Consider the following 16920-nt stretch of genomic DNA (forward strand, 5'->3'; position numbering starts at 1 on the left):
AATTATTTCTTCAGTATTCCTTGCCCTCCTTGTCCTTGGAGTTTTTCAGTACATATCTTCCAAAACTTCCACACCTCCTGAGGAAAGGGCATAGATGCCTTGAGCTACAACAATACATCTGAACAAACATCCGAAATGCAATGCCAGATGCCTGGCAATGTCAGTCACAGGTTCAGTCATCCAGAATTACTATGAATGTCATCTTAATGTGTTTGGATAGTGGGAAGTGTCTCCAGGCTCGTCTGGAAGACTTCTGGTAGGCTGCTAAGAAACTTTTTGAGAACTGCTGCTTTTTCCCTCACATGTAACTGCAGTCATCCTGGCACTATTCTCCCTGAGGGGAGAAATTATAGTTTAGAACAGGGGTGTCAAACTCATTTTCACTGGGGGCCACATCAGCCTCACGGTTCCCTTCAAAGGGCCAAACGTAATTTTAGGACTGTATAAATATAGGAGTAGTTACATAAATGTAACTTGTTTAGAAGATCAACCCAATTGTCAGCAATTTGATCAGATTACTGCAAGTCTGCTGTCTTTACTTACAGGTAACCCTGAAGATAAGATGGAGGTTTATATTTGAAACTGGATGTCAGAGGACTCTTAAATAGTGATACTAACACAGATTTTATACATGTGCGCGTGTGTGTATGTGTGTATATATATATAAATAAATATTTTTTTTTTCCTCTGTGGAAACATTATGCTTAATAATCTGTATGTGCTTATGCATGCCTGTCGTTATAACAGACAAAAAAAGCTTGGCTGCAGAAGTATTTACAAGGTTGAGGCCTGTATTTTCAGTAAATGTAAACTGAAAAGTGTGGCAATATGTATAGCAGTCTAAAAGTTTTGTGACTTATGTGCTCATGCTATGGAGTATAAAATGCAGATCTTGAATTCGCTTAGTTTCCACTTTGGCGTATGAGGCAGATATACCTGAAGGAGGAGATGAACATGCAGACAGCCATTGATGTACACTGATATCCTGCGGCTGGTACGTTTGTTTGCTGTGGCAAATTAGTTTGTGGTGACCTGGAATTTCAACTTGGTAGCTCCTTTTAGGAAAACATACTCATTTTGGGTTACTTCTGGTCAGATAATCATATGTGATGTTAACCCTGGAGCTGTGGGTCATTTAATTTCTGATGTGCTCTGTATTTTTGGGGAAGGTTGGCAGTAAAGTTTATCACTGAGGGAGAAAACTCCAAAGTTCATGTCTTTTGATTCATAGCTATCCAGTCCTTATACCATTTATTTCAGTTGTGCTCTAGTGAACTTACACAGGGTGATTTGTTCTAAGTAATTAATTATTTCGTCAATTTCCTTCTGGGAGGAATTACAGGCAAAGGGAATAGAGTGTAGAATTCTAGAAAATAATGAAAATGAAAAACCTGAAATTTTCCTTTAAGGTCACTTTTGTTGGTTCATATATGGGTATGGGGAAACTTAAAAACAACTTAACAATTAAGTTAGGGACTCAACTCTCAGTATGAAGAGGAGAAAAAGATGGTTAAACCTGTGCTTTTCCATCTGTTCTGATTTTGGCAAGCTATCTGCCTCTCATTCTGACGGGTAAGATCAGAAGTGTTGATATGGGGGAAGGGAAAACTACCAGAGCTTTACTATTTTACTCTACTATTGTTTAACTACAGTGCATCTTATTTGTGTCTTTTCTTTTAGGAGACTTTTTGTCTGAACAGTGTGTTGTAGGGGAGGGAGCTCTCTGTGGCTATTAGAAAATCCTGTTCTTCCAGTACATTATTCTTAATCGAGACATTAATGCTTTTGGTCTGGTACAAAGGATTCCATCTAAATAAATGAAAATATAAACAACACAAGTAGTAGAAAAGCAAGATAGACTTAAAATAAATTTTAATAGACTTAGATGAGAATAATTTACTGTCCTGCTTATTTTGTCTTGCTTTATTGAAGCAAAGCAGAGGAAATGCTGAGGATCATGGCATTCCTGTGTGGTCTTTGCAATGCTGCTCTTCTGGAGAAAGACAGTGGAGCACACAAACATTTCTGTGGGATTTTCTGTGGGAAATCTATGGGAACTGTGGGAGAGGTATTGTCAAGACTTCAAATGTCCTGTAGTCTTTCATGACATTAGTGTTACTGAATTTGTTTTGCAAGCAGCAGCCTGTGAGACCTTAAGGAGAGGATTGTGGCCCTGTTAAGGGAGCTGGTTAAAATAAAGTCTTATGAGATGGGAGATAAACATGTCTTTAACCAATACCTTTTTCTCATCCATTTCTCATTCTACATAAACCAGCTGATCAAGAACCAAGAAATCATACCTTAAACTTCTAAAAAAGTTCTCACTTTCTCCCCCCTGTCCCAGATGGAGGGAGTCCCTGCCTATTTCCATGGAATTAAAATATATATTTCCTCATTTTAGATCCATAGATCACCCATAATTCCATTTGTGTTACATCTTGACAAAGTTTTAGATTTCAGCTTCAGAAATAGCTACAGAGGAATAACTTTCACTCAAAATTGAAATGTTACTTATTTTCCCGAAACTTGTATTAACTTGGTTTTAGTATTTGAAAAGTCTGAAGTGAAGTATGCACAATTTCAACTATTTGAAATGACAGTTAAGAAATCATCTGAAATTCCTATATTGTGCTACTCAGTTCAGTTTTCCTACTCTGAGAAGAGGCTGACGTTAACAGCATGGCACTGTTCCACCTTTCACTTCAATAGTGTTGAAGTGGTATCATATCTCTTTTTTTGTCCTGCTAGAAAACACAGGATGTCAGAAGTTAAGTAACATTTTAAGCTGAGTTATTATTAGATCAACTTTGAGTTCAGTTTTGAGGCTATAATTTGCACTGTGATGGGAAGGAAAAATCTTACTTCTCCTTAAACCTCCTGTCAGGTGAAAAACTTGGATTAGATGTTAGATAATGAATTATTATCTATGTTGATAGCAGCACTTAAAGAGAAACAATACTTCAGCAAAATTGTTTAATTTCAAAGTAATTCTTTAATTTTTTTAAATTATAAAGTGGTAAGCTATCATTCTTCCCTGTCTAAAGTGGCAGAAAATGCTTTGGAAACCATTCAAGAATACACTTCTGTTAATTTTGTTACAACAGTTGCTTATCTGATCTCCGAAATGCCTCATGTAGTAAAATAAAAATAACAGCTCTTTTCTTTTTTTTTTTTTTTCTTTAATCATCATCTGTTCACTTAGAGCAACACAACACTAAGTAAAGAGAAATGTAATTTAGTTCAAAAAGCATTCACTTAAATGCTTCATTACTGTGTTGGAAGTAAAAAGAGATTATGAGTTGGCAAAAATCAAATGCACATTGTGAGAGCAAAGCTGAGTAAATAGAGGACAAGAATAAGGGTGCTTAACCAAATGGGAGATGTGAGGAGTTTTGTCGTTAGGACCACAGTTAGTCCAAAGAGGAGTAATTATGTGCATCACAATTGTGAGCAACTAATTGGAGTGGATCAGGATTTATGTATCAGTTGTAAAATGAATATAGAAGAACAAAAATAGACAGAAGTACAGTTCAGGGATTCCTTTATTTGCCCAGGACAGTAACTCTTAAAACTGCTCAAAATAACATTGAGCTAATATGTGTCATAATTATTGTATAAACTAGAGGGAGAAGATGCTTAGAATTGGGAAAATACTTGGTGTTTTCAAACTTTTGCCCTTTATAGAAATAGTGGCTACTCCTTATCATAGCAGTGAAAAAGGTATGTTAAAGTAAAATTCTTTTTAAAGCTGCATTGTAAATAAAAGCTTTTTGGTTTTAGTACTGCATTTTATACTAAGCAAATGTAAAAGCAAAAAACAAAACCAAACTGGCACTTATTGGGGTGGCCGACATTTACAAGACAGAGACAGAAGTGTTCTTTTAGGGGCAAGTATTCTAAAGTAAAATGGAAGCCCAATTGTATATGGTATTTCTTTAAGTAGTGACTTTCATTAAGGCACTGCATAGTATTTTAAATGTCAAGACACTTCTTTATGTGTGTTTTTGGTAAGATATAGTTTTTTTAAATCTGACAGTCCCAAAATAGGGAATACTCATACATATACATACTCATGTGCAGTCCTTTTTTTTTGAACTCTGGTCTGTGAATGTGTTTCCACTTGTGTTCCTGTCACCACAGGCTGAATTGTGTAACCTGTTTAGGTTCTCATCAGTTTATCCATCTTATTAGGTAGAGGGTTTTGAGTGTGGTGTTTCACCTCTGCTTGTATGCACAACCTCTGCTTGCTTTGTATCTGAAAGTCTCATATTGTTTTGGGCCTCCTATATTCTTCTGACCTCTGATCCATCACAGTTTTAACTAGGAATTCTGGCAATTACTTTTTTGGGGGTACTGCATGTAAAGCAGGGCATCAGGGGCTGTTTTGTTTTAATATATGAACCACACAATTTAGAAAGCAAAATTAAGTAACCATGAATCTCCGATAAGAAATAGGTTGTATTTGGTTTTGGTTTTTTTTGTTGTTGTTGTTTTCTCCCCTTTCTGCTTTCATTTGTGCTGAACTGTTGCATATTACATATTGCCTGAATTTGTCTGCAGGCAATTAGATGGAAAGTCTGGTTAACAGACAAGAATTTTCTCATATATTAAAATACTGTGTATTTGCAGCAGTGCAGCTTGTTTAAAAACCTCTGGTATCTGCTGCAGATGGCTGCATAGTCTAAGGAGTGGCTTCCTGGCTGCATTGTACATGAAGTGCCAAACAAGATGAGAGCAGTTTTGTTCTGGAATGCCAAAATACATTGAATCTGTTCAGGAAGCAACATATGTCAAGTGAATAAAAATATCACACTCATGAGAAACAGAATGTGGTAGTTGTTTTTCAAATCTGGTTTCTTTCCTAATTTAAGGGGTTAAAAAGGACTTCTTTATTGAGGGTAGTATTAAATAGTCATTGCTGTCTTACACTTTCAGCATTTTCACTACCATTTGTTTCCCCATACCCCATTTTTACTTTTGACAACACATGCCACAGATGGAAATTAAAAGGAGGTTATCAATAGAGGTGCTGTATAGGAGAAAGTGTATGTTTTGCTTCTTGGATATGTAGGCCTGTGCACAGTCTACAGGTTTGAGGTGGGTTTTGGGGTGCTTATTGGGCTGGTTTTGATGAGGTTTTTGGTTGGTTGGTTTTGGTGTGGTGTTTGTTTGTTTGTTGTGTTGTGGGGTTTTTTTGTTTGTGGTTTTTTTTTTTTTGGGGGGGGGGGTGGTGGTGGTGGTGGTGGTTTTTTTTAGACTGTACCTTATGTGTTTCTTTACATCCCTAGGAGGGTTGTATGTAATTGCTTGATACTGCAGTTAGAAAACTGGGGTTGATGCAAATAAAAATCAGCAGTGAAAGATGTTACTTCTGCCCAAACTCTAATTCCAACAGGTTCTCAAGACAGAAAGTGGGAACATTTAGGAGTAATACCTTCAAATATTGCAGGATTTAATGATGATACAGAAACAAGCCCAGGGCAGAGCTTGTTTTGTTACATATTCCTTCCTTGTTTGCAAAGGAGGTAGTAGTCCCTTTGATTCCTTCTAGTTAGAAGGCAAAGGTACTAAAAATTGCATTGACAGAAAACCCCCATATCTCTCTAGAAGCTGTAATTCCATCTTATTCGTTTCTAACTATTGTTTTGCATAGATTTTTCTTATCTGAAATAATTTGAAGTCTTGATTTTTCTCTCTTAAACCCACAGGAATTAAGTATGGATCTTCAAAGCAGTTTTGCTTGTCCTTTCTGAATGTTGTTTTTCTCTTGTTTGTTTTGCTCTTTCATCACTATGTTAAGCCATGCAGTTAGAAATTAACTTCAGTGATTCCTCTTACGTAAGGTCCTTAGTGTTCTGTCTTGTGTAAGAAATGATAGGACCCTGAAAGAGGGGAAGAAGTGAGGGCAAGTGGGTTTTTTTTCCTAGCTGTAGAAGGCATGGATTTATTTAAATAAAATATTTCATTTAAAAAGTAGCTTCAAATGAAGCCTGGCTGTAGCAGAGGCCGTAATTATCAGCATTTCTATGCTTTCTTTTCTTTGTGATACTAGGAGCTCAGATGTGAAGCGGAGTGGAATCTTGATATCTTCTTGTCTCCCAAACTGAAAGAGTAGATGCTGATGTTTTTTTTTTCTGTTTTAAATTCTACCCTGCCTGGTCCCTGAAATTTTTAGCTGTCCCTGGCAATGATACCACCAACTAAAGACGTGCTCATCTCCTGAGAGATGAGGCATATGATCCAAAACAACTTCTGGAGTTGCTTGTTTGTGTCTAGGTCCACATCAGCTGGGCTCTTGTGTGACCCTGTGTTTGTTCTGGTAGTCCACCTGCCTTCCCTGATGCTGATGTGTGTTAGTTTGTCTGGTCTCAGCCTTCTTTTGGATAGCTATGGGAGAATCTTGGGAAAACATGTTCAGGTGCACAGCAGCTGTCTTCCTTCTCAGCCTTTATTCTTCTGTGGAGTGTGGAGTCTTTCTTCATTCTAGTTGTCAGATTTTGTGTTCCATGAATGAGTAGCAGTCCTGCTAGCTGAAGGGGGGCCTGACCTGCTCAAGCACAATTCATTCCGATGTTTCTACTCATCCCCTAGATATCAGTGGCTACAGCTCTGTTCTTTAGCTATTGAATTGTAGGAAGTACCAGAAATAGTAGTACAAAAAATGCACTATCAGGTCCATGTTTTCCTTTTGTATTTCTGAAACGTACTTCCAGTGCACCGTGGCAAGTTCCTATGGGTGTTTACCTCCTCCCTCCACCTTAGAGACATCTGTTATTTTTCTACAGTCTGGCCTGGTTTGTTGACATTTTCGGTGTGAAATATCAAGTTCAAACTTATTCCCAGTTCAGTCTTTGTCATCACTAGTAACAAGAATTAATTTTCAAATGAACTTGGAAATTAGTTCACACATCTGTGTTCAGGTTGGACTTGCTACTATCATAGTGTTAATGCACTTCCACAAAACATGATCTTAATAAAAGGTTGTTTTTTTCTTTTCAGGACTTCTAAATGGTGGCAGTTATGCAACAGTTATAATATGTTGTATTTTCTCACAGTTTGACTTATTTAGACTCTCATTAAAGCCCTTGCTATTTCAGATTTTAATAGACAAGTAAGATTGTGGAGTCCGCTGAATTTTTTTTCTTCTTCGGAGTTCATTCCAAATTTTTTCCTAACACCTTTCCGTGCAGTTAATAGCATTGTAGAACCAACTTATTGGATTTACCCAGTATCTCTTTTGTTACCTCTTCATTAAACCGTTGTCTTGATATTTTGTTAAGGTATTTTGCAACTTAATTCTAATCTGTGTAATTTTAATTAACTGTGACATAAACTGATGTGACTTTTGAAAGTATATCAGCTGCTATGCTTTGTTTCATTGTTTCCTGTGGTTTCTTCCTGGATGTGTCCCTTCTGCAGCTTTCCAAGACACTGGTAATGTTGACTTGGGAGCAGGCCAGAAGGCAGCATCATGGAAGACTGCAAAAAAAAACAAACAACCAAAAAACAACGGGCGGGGGAAGGCAAAAAAAAGCATTGTCGAGGGTTTAGATTGCGAGCTGACAACAAAACCCTGGCAGATGTATTGTTAACTTCCTCTCCCCACCCGTCTTCCCTCTTTTGCCCCTCTCTCTCCCCCCTTCCCACTAAGGACAGGCAATTGGGAGGCAAAGAAAGACAGAGAGAAGAGAGTTGGAAAAATTAAAAATGTTTTACTAATGCTACTAATAAGAATAGAGAAAATAATACAAAATATACAAAACCAATCTTGAAAGTCTCAGCAACTGCAGAGCTGGCACCTGAAGTCCTGGATTGGACTCTGCAGCCAACCGGAGCTGGATTCAGTCTGTCACTAGGCCTCAGTTCGCAGGGACGACTAGCAAGGTCCTCTCCTAATGTCGGCCATAAGGAAAAGGGGAAAAAAGGGAAGAAAAGGGACGAGATCCTCGTGATCTCCCACTTTTGTATGAAGTATTCACATGAATGGATTGTTATACACAGTTGGTCAGTTTCTTGGTCACCTGTTTCTCATTGCCCCTCTCCGAGATGTCCCTCCATGCTTATGAATAAGTTTGCATTCCATTGCTGTGTTTACCAAAACATGTATCTGGTTCTCCAGGAAAATGCAGCTAATATGAAAGCTTTAGCTGACAGGCAAATTCACTAAAAGAGAAACTTGTTTTTTTAACAAAACCAGGACAGGCATCCACTATTTCCATTTCTTCCTATCAGGATTTACTGTTAGATGTGTTTTTCAGATGTGTCGTGTGGGTGGCTTTTAGTTAATAAATTAGTAGAAGGGGCAGCAGAAGAGGAATTTGAATAAGAAGGTTGTATGCACTGCAGAGAGACTGGATTAATCCATACAAATGATTATACTTGCTTTATGTGCAAACACCTAATGGTTAACAGGAACTGTCTTATTGTATGGACTTCATATGGGAGAAATCATCCTTAAGGTGGGAAGGAGGGTGCATCCTGCTCTAAGTAATGGGCATCGTCTATTATGAAGTGGCAGCTTCTGATGCTATAGGAAGTTTGAGGTACACATTCTGAATCTTCGGTTACTTTTTAAGAGCACTGGGACAAAGAAAAGATTCATTTAGATCAGTGGCCCAGTGTGTATCTCAGGTCTGTTTTTTTTTTTTTTCTTTTTCTTTTTCTTTTTACAAATCTATTCAGTATTCAGGTTTTGAATTACAGGTTGATATTGAGTATTTTTCTGAATTTTTTTTTTTAAACCTTAATATTGCAATTAGCCCCACTTAACCACTAAAATTCTTCATCATGAGTACTTCTTGACAAGGCTTCTTCATGTGTTGGTGATTTTGGAATTAAAGAGGTTTTTTTTGGTTAAAAGAAAGCATAAATGCATATTTAACTTAACCATGTTGAGGGTGCTGATCAGTTTTTCGTACTTTAGTCCCATTCCCTCAAGCCTTTTATAAATGTTAAGCCTTGCTTTGTAGGCAAGTAATTGACTTTTTGTTGCAAAAACATGCATAGCACTTGCTGAGCAAGCTGTCTTCCAGTTAAGAAGACCACATCCTGTAAATGTTTCTTTCAGTTTTGAACTCGGAATGTAGAACACAAACTGCTGACACAGTCGCTGCTTGGACCATAACTATTTACTGACCTGAGTGTCTTAGCTTCTTCTTGGTTGCCTGGAGATGTTTGGCATGGTTCATATTCTTAAAAATTATTTCTCCCTGTCCCCTCTCCAAACTTCCTGTCTTCACTGGTTGATTTTTTTCAGAAAATAACCCACCAAAACTGTGAAACCAAGGCAGGTTAAATTATGAAGTGTGACCCCCATGAATGAATTTTTCTACTGGAATATGCTGTTGTGAGCATTAAACTATACTTGCATATGGGTTTTGATACATCTTTTTGATACTAGGAGAAAAAAAATCAATAATAATGAAGTTATCACCTTTACTTTTAAAGGAGTCTTAATTTAGACTGAACGTATCATCTTAAATTCTGCTGCATCTCCTTTGACAGTAGGCAGTTACACTCCCTCTTGATATTGAAGGTCAGTGAGTTGATGAGCAAGCTAATGTAATTAGAAAAAAATTCCCCCCATTAGCTTGCAGGGTTAAGCGTTTTCGGTCATTTACTGGTTGGACTCTTGATGTGGTTATGCAAACTGTAGATTTAATAAAAGGCAGGTGTGAGGGGAAAGCAGGGCTTGCTCTTTCTTTAGCAGTCCCTAGTCTGAATTAAGCACAATGGGGATTGACTTGCCTTTTGAGTTCTAGTTGCTGGTTTGGAATAGTCTTTTGCTTGTTCACAGTAAATGTTGCCCTCTTCCTCATCACTGACTCGATCCTCAGTAATCCTTCCATAAGAGTCACAAGTGCAGATGAAAGCTGGGAATTTCATGCTTATCTGTAAAATAGTTTGCAATTGCTGCAGGGGTGGGCAATAACTAACTTCAGTAAGAACTGGAATTGGAAAAGGAGAAGAATCATTGAAGTCTTTTTTTTTTTTTTTTTTCTTGAAAGATACCTTTTGAAGTGCTTGCTCTTGAGACTTTTGTGTTTTGTCTTGAGAATTTTCTTCAGTTCCTAGGGATTTCTGGTGAATTTATATTTTTCATTGTCTGAAGGAATCTCTTGGTTGAAATGTATAGGTCAACAGTATTTGAATGTAGGATGCTCTGCTTTCAAATTAGATCCCAATGCTAGTGTGAATGGAGAACTGACAGGTGACAGACAGTCAGTATGATTAGTAAACAAATTTATATCTTATGTATTATCAGTGGTACAATGATGCAACTACAAATGTCTGTCACTGATAATGTGGGGTGCCATTACTATATTTTACTGTTTCCTCTCAGAAGGGCAATGTAGAACCCCCTTCATTCATGGAAGGATTAAAGGTACAACATAATTAGGAGATGAGGGGTGGAAAAACAGAAGACATTTAGCTTCATCATTCTAAAAACTGGGAAAAGTGCTGCCTGAGTGTGAAAGGTGCCATGGGGCCATGTGTGCCATAGCAGTCACACTTGTCTGTCCTGTGCTCATGAATTGCAGGTGACAAAGCTTCTGATCTGTCATAAACGGTGGTCAGCAAAAGTTCATGGAAGATAGCTGTATAGATTTTTTTACATTTATTTATTCTGCTGTGTGATTAGAATACAAGTTGGACACTACTTTTTAGGTATATGTGTATATTTTTATAGATCTTGAAATAAGAGAGGGTATGGATATTTTAAGATCCCTTAATTTTAAGATCCAAAATAGAAATTACTCTGCCTCTGCTAAGATCACAAATTTTCTGCTCTCAGTGTTGATAATTGGATGTGAATGGTGAGTCCTGCGTGCTGAAATTTTAGCCAGTAGTCAAGCTGAGTTTAGTGAGATTAAAAGACGTTGCTGAGGAGGCTTCCCTAGCTCCCCTTGAGTCACTCGTCTGGAGAAGAATCTAGGATTCAATGTCAACTTTGTGTTTAGGTTGTGTAAAAACCAGTTCAGCTACTCAGTGCCAAGTACCTAAACTCACAAACTACCTGCAAGTTGATGCCCTCTCCTGTCAGTCACCTAGCTTCCAGCAAACTGAATTCCTGTATAACCAATTTATGTATTCACACTTTGAAAAATAGTAGTCAAATATGTTTAAGCACTTTTTACTGTTTTTGTTTGTTTCTTTCTTTTTTTCACTTTTGTTTGTTTTTGTTTTTTGTTTTGTTTTAAAGAGTGGAATAAATATGTATCAAAACAACTTATTATAATATAGGCCAATTAATTTGGGTGTGTTATCTGTAATTATATGCCTCCTCTGATTGTCCCACTTAATGGAAAAAATCAGATACTGAAGTATTTATTAGCTTTCAGAAAGGAATTGTGGACAACATTTGTTATGTTTGTTCTGTTCATACCCAATTGCATTAGTTTAGCTGCTGTATTAGAAGGTTCGTATGCGGACTCTTAGTAGCTGTGTTCATGTATTCTGAAGTTCGCACTTTTCTCTTTTCCCTTATTTCGGACTATGGATTCAGCTAAATTATGCTTAAAAGAAATCTAAATAGCCCTTTTTATTTCATCATGGTAGATGGGGACAATGAAGAGAGAAGAATCATGTAGTAGTAATTGAATTTTTGTCTCTTCCTCGTGAAAACAAAATGTAAGACTTTATACGCAGATCTACTAGTCAGTAGAACTGACTAACAAATATCTCAAATAGTCTTTTTGACCCTATTAAATTTTGATTAATGGCATATTCCAAATCAATGTTGCTGCTTTAAATGATTGCTTTTATTGCTCACAGCTATCAGCAATTGCACCTATATTGCTAAGATAGTAGTGTGATAATGCTTCTTGGCTTTCTGTGGAATTTATAATGAAATGGGAGTAGTGTCCATTACAATGTTCTATCTGGCATCTTCCTCCGGTAAGTGTACTCAAAGTGATAGATGCACTTGGGTTATAATGTAATATTGCTACTGATTTAAGCATGGGCTCTAGGATTTGTTCTTTCGAAGTCTAAAGTACTTGATAGCAATACTAACCCAACCTTATTTTTTACAATAATTAAACAAAACTTCATACGAGTAGGCAGACCCTGATTGTTCATATTATAGAGCTATTGAAAATTTTGAACAACTGTAACAGAGGACCAGAAATGGAGTACAGCGAAATGGTTTTGTTCTGGTTTTTAATTCGTAACTTTTTGAAATGCAGCATGGTTTTCACAAGTGTGGTAGTGGAGTAAAATCCAAGCTGATTGTCCTCATGCTTGACTTTCCAGCCACAAAAATATTTCTTCTCTGTCAGATGTCTGCAAGGGGTGATTTTGTGCATTCAACAGCACAAATGTATCTAGGTCTGAAAAGTCTGGTTGTTCATAACTCTTCTAGAATCAGTTTATAACTTAAATGTAATATGGGTGCTTTTTCATACAGTGGCCTGCCCCGTCAGTGCTCTGAGTTGGAATTGGTTTTTGGTATCAATTAGGCAGCATATGTTTTAATTAAAAAATAGGAGTATGTGATAATGAAAAAGCTAGGAGTAAGCTGTAGTCTCAGCTCTCCTTAATTTCTAAATTGTCACGTTGTGGGAAAACTTGAATTAGGGGAAGAAGTGTCAGAGCAAGAGATCTTAATTCTAAAGGTATGCAAAATTTTCCTAGTTCTCCCCAACTCTTAACTTTTGGGATGTAGCTTAACATTGAGCACTCATAGCATGTATACCAGGGTAGTCAATTTCTTTATTGAAGAAAAAGGAATTATTCAATGTCTGACTTAGTAACAAGAAGATGCTTAATGGTCACAGGATATGTATTGCAGTTGCCAGTGGAGTTAAACTGATGCATGTCTCTCGAGCTTCTGTAACAACAACTTATTTGTTAGTGAAGGGAGAGGATGAAGGATGGAGGAGTGTTCCAATCCTCTTTTGCAATCCTAGATAATATTTTTATGTAATGATCTGTGCAAATGTCCATTGAATATGTAGCTCTACAGTTACTGTATCCTTTTTTTGCTACCTAATGTATAGTGGAAGGTATCACAGAATTTGAGACTTGCTAGAGTTAGTCACAAACTCATGACATGTAATCTGGAGGAGTCAGCATGTTCCACAGTCCTCTGTCTATCTGTAATGATGCCACTAAAAGCTCAAATTGAACTGAAAGTTTAACCTGCTGTGGAAGACTGGAAGGCAAGGGAGAGGGAAGTTATTCAGCTTTTATTAATTAAGAGCCGAGAAAGCTGTTTCAGCCTTTACATCGCAGAGCAGCAGTTCCTAAATGGGGTGTGTATGAAGGGAGTTGCTGGCCAGATATAAACTTGATTTAATACAAAACTTACCTTAGCATTTTCAGTCATGCAAAAATTTTGGCTATAGGTGGGAAAGAGGTACAAGTGGTAGGAAAATTTCAGAAGGAAAGTTCCAGAGCCACTTTTTTTTTTTTTTTTTTTCCCAAATTCCTGAGCAAGACAGGAAATCAGCAGTACAGTCATCGACCCTGGCTTCCTTCAGAGTTTGTAGCTGTGCTGGCCATGTTACCATGGAAAGCTGATATTATACCAGCAGTGTTTTGGAAAAGGTAGTTGAGACCTGTTAAACAGTCATGTTTTTCTGAAGGTTTTAGAGTTGGCTAAATCTCACAGAGTGCTCTAGAAGTGGCAGAAACAGTTACTTTAATGGTTATTCTGTTGCTCTTCTTTGTCTTAGAAACTTTAGGACTCAGGAAATTCAGTTTTGTGTCTGTATATTGAATGCTTTATGAAAAGAGTAGGCTAATCAAGATATGATCTCCTGAAGAATCTCTTACTTTCAGGAAAGATTCCAGCTGTCAGCTTAGATACCTGGATGTATTAAAGATATGTATTTTTCTGTGTTGGATGTGTTTGCTGTTTTAAAAGAAGATGACAAAACCATTATTCTTTAACTGATTGTATTTTCTTTCTTCCATATTTTCGCACCTTATTTGAACTGGCCCCAACCAATGCCATCAAGATGAGGCTGTGGGTGTGTTCAATATACATCTGTGGCCTACTACGCAGGACCACATCATAAAACTTTTATCCTCAACATACAGAGTATATGGCAGTACTCTGCAAACGCTCACCAGGCAGAGTAAGCTTCTCAGAAATAGATCCAACTACTTGTAAGCAACTGTCTCTACTCTTGCCAATTGCTGTGGCTGCAGACTTTCAATAAAACCTCATGTTAAGCTAAATGAAAGGCAGCTGGCAGGTCCAATTAAAATAATTGCAGCTTTTTTAAAGCCTCATCTGTTGCAAGGAGTTTTATTTCCCCATGAGGGCTGTGGGAGTATTTGTGGCAGTGTGGGTGGTATAGATTCTCTTTCAGGGAATGTGCTTCAGACTCACCAGAGCAGCAGTGCTTTAAGAAGTCATCCAGTTGAAGTGCCTCACAGAGCTTCTTGTTGGTTTAGGTTACATTTTGTTAACCTGACATTTGCATTAAAAGTCCATTCATGCAAGGAACAGAAAGGGAGCTGTTTTGAAATCAAGCTTGCTAGCAATGCATATGTTTTGGTTTTGGCTGGTGTAGAAAGAGGAGATGTTTATCAGTTCTACCTTTTTTGTGTTTTGGTACACTGCTTTGTCTGTTTGCTTTACTTTGAGATTTGGCAGAGGACAAAAACGAGTAATTGTAGAATGGTGGTTGTGGTGCTAAGTTACATATTACCACTTGTGTGTCTTCCATGTTTAATTCTGGCGTAAAACAAAGTTAATGTGTGGGTTTGAAATGCTTTTAGTTTTTGTGCAAGGACGCTTATAACTGTCATCTTGAAAACACTTTTTAATTCTTTTTCAGATCCATGTGGATGGTTTAATAAACTCTGTTCTGTGTCCTGGTGATTCTGTGGTCCAAGTTCAGAAACTGATTCAGGCTGCTGTGGTGTGAATTGGCAGTGGTGGAGTGATTCGGGTAGGTGGCTCTCCAGATGTGTTGAAGAACATAAGGGGAAAAGTTTTGGGTGCACTTACTGTTTCAGTTACTCTATAATGTACTTATGATGTCTCCTCTCACCCTCATATCTAAGAATGACAAACTTTTGTTTGAACTGCTGAATTTGTATTAGAATAGCTTGTAGGAAAGATGTGTAAGAACTGTGAATTGTGGTTGCTTTCAGAGAAGAAGTGCTAGGAACATTCACTGCGGTGGCACAGTCTGTCGCATTTGAGTCACAGAACATGGTCTGTGTGTCTGCAGTTTTAACATGTTGAAATGACTCTATGTGAGTGTTTGTGTGTAGGCAATCTGTCTTTCATTGCCTTTGCTATAATTTTCTGTATTACTTATTTACTTCAAATGCTACATACTGCAAGAGAGTCACCTCTTTTACGGTAAGGTATTCAGGTAGCTCTCTGCCAAAAAGAAAAACAATTTCAAACAGGTACTTCTGCCCTGGGTAAGCTAACTTAAATGCCATAATCCTGTCTAGAGAAAGGTTAACATGATTGAGGTGTGTTTTGTTTTGTTTTTTTTCAGTTGCAAGCATGTACTGTTTTGATTCTGTATACTTGTTACATTGTTAGTGGTGTGTTTGGGGGAGGCTGAGACTGAAGGGTTTTTTTGTTTGTTTAAACTTGCCTGTAATCCCATCATTCATACTGTCCCACCATAGGAACAGTATAACCAGAATGATGTGGTGGTTTTTCTTATTAAGTGTGTGCCTAATTGAAGTGCCACGGAAGTCTTTAGTAGATCACAGCATGTTCTGATCTTAATATACTGGAGTAGGATCTCCAGTAGGATTAGCTTGATCTTAATATACTGTCTTAGTCCTAATTAGGACCACTGAGCATTTTTCACTCTGCTTTCTCCATCTCTCGCTCTGATTCCAGAATCTAGGTAGAGTACACTGACAAATATGTGTAACTATCCACAGATAATGTTTGACTTTCGAGAGGGGAAATATTTTAATAGCAAAAATACTGTTTTGAATGCTTAATAGTATTGTAGAAATTATGTGTTTGGAAATACAAGTGCTTTATGAGGTTTAAATTAGGAAACATTATGAGAAGATAGTATAAGTGTTGGAACTTTTTCTTGAAAATGGGTTTGTGGGAAAGGAGTGTGTTTTTATAAAAAAGGTTACTAAAGATGAAGGGCAAAAATATTTATTTTAAGGAGCAGATTTTATCTTTATGAGGGGAAAATACTAATTGTATTCATTAGAAATACTTGATATTTCTATTGATATAGAAATACTGTGTCAGGCCTGCAGAATTATTATTTCTGTAGGTCCTTGGTAACAGAGAATTTGATAAAGTGCCATTTTTCTCAATTAAACTTTTGAGGTTTCTTTCACAGTTCTCTGACTAGTGGGTGGTACTGTAAAAAAACCATCACAAAAGAGAAGCGATTTTATTTATATCATGTGGATAGGCTCAGACTTTTAATAGACTATAACTGTCCTACTAACTGCCAGGCTAACAATAACAAAATAGGGAATTTAGGCAACAGTGCACAGCTTGTATTTAGAAAGCATCCTTTCCTTTGTTATGCTGTTCATATTGTTCAGTAACATTCCCTAATATGTATAAGAAAGTGGACTGATACATGTTTGAATATCAAGAATAATTTTATGTTGAATTAGAATCTTGTTTTATAGTCCTAGTTTCTTTATGAATCTGCTTGTTTTCATATTGAAATGCTTATTAAGTCTTACTGAGATAATTCAAATGCACTGGTTAATCTAGAGGGTTCTTTTTGTTGCTTTGCAGCGGTTTGCTCTTGTTTTATGTCTAGTCCCTTTTTCACTCTTGTTGTTTCATTGACAGTCTTGATTAATGAGCCTTTATTAGAGGATGAAAATCTCTACTAGCTAAAAAAGACAGTATTGGGAAGTGAATGCTGGCTTTGCAATAGGCTTGTGGCTGCAGGCAGATCTTGAATAGTTGAATTGTGAAGCATGTTATGATGAAGTGTTTGCTGT

General features: G+C 37.1%; 1 protein-coding gene across 3 annotated transcripts in view; it reads left to right on the plus strand.

Moving 5' to 3' along the window:
* ERBIN (erbb2 interacting protein) overlaps positions 1-16920 on the plus strand; it is a 118264-nt gene that overhangs the window by 6313 nt on the left and 95031 nt on the right. Inside the window, exon 3 of one of the 3 annotated variants that reach the window (XM_082075373.1) lies at positions 14793-14906. The exons of the other annotated variants lie outside the window; for them this stretch is intronic. The gene's annotated coding sequence lies outside the window, so the exon portion shown is untranslated. The remainder of the gene's footprint in view (positions 1-14792; positions 14907-16920) is intronic. 3 annotated transcript variants of the gene reach the window in all.

The sequence above is a fragment of the Streptopelia decaocto genome (assembly GCF_964273445.1).
Source record: "Streptopelia decaocto genome assembly, chromosome: Z".
In the NCBI taxonomy this organism is placed as follows: Eukaryota; Metazoa; Chordata; class Aves; order Columbiformes; family Columbidae; genus Streptopelia; species Streptopelia decaocto.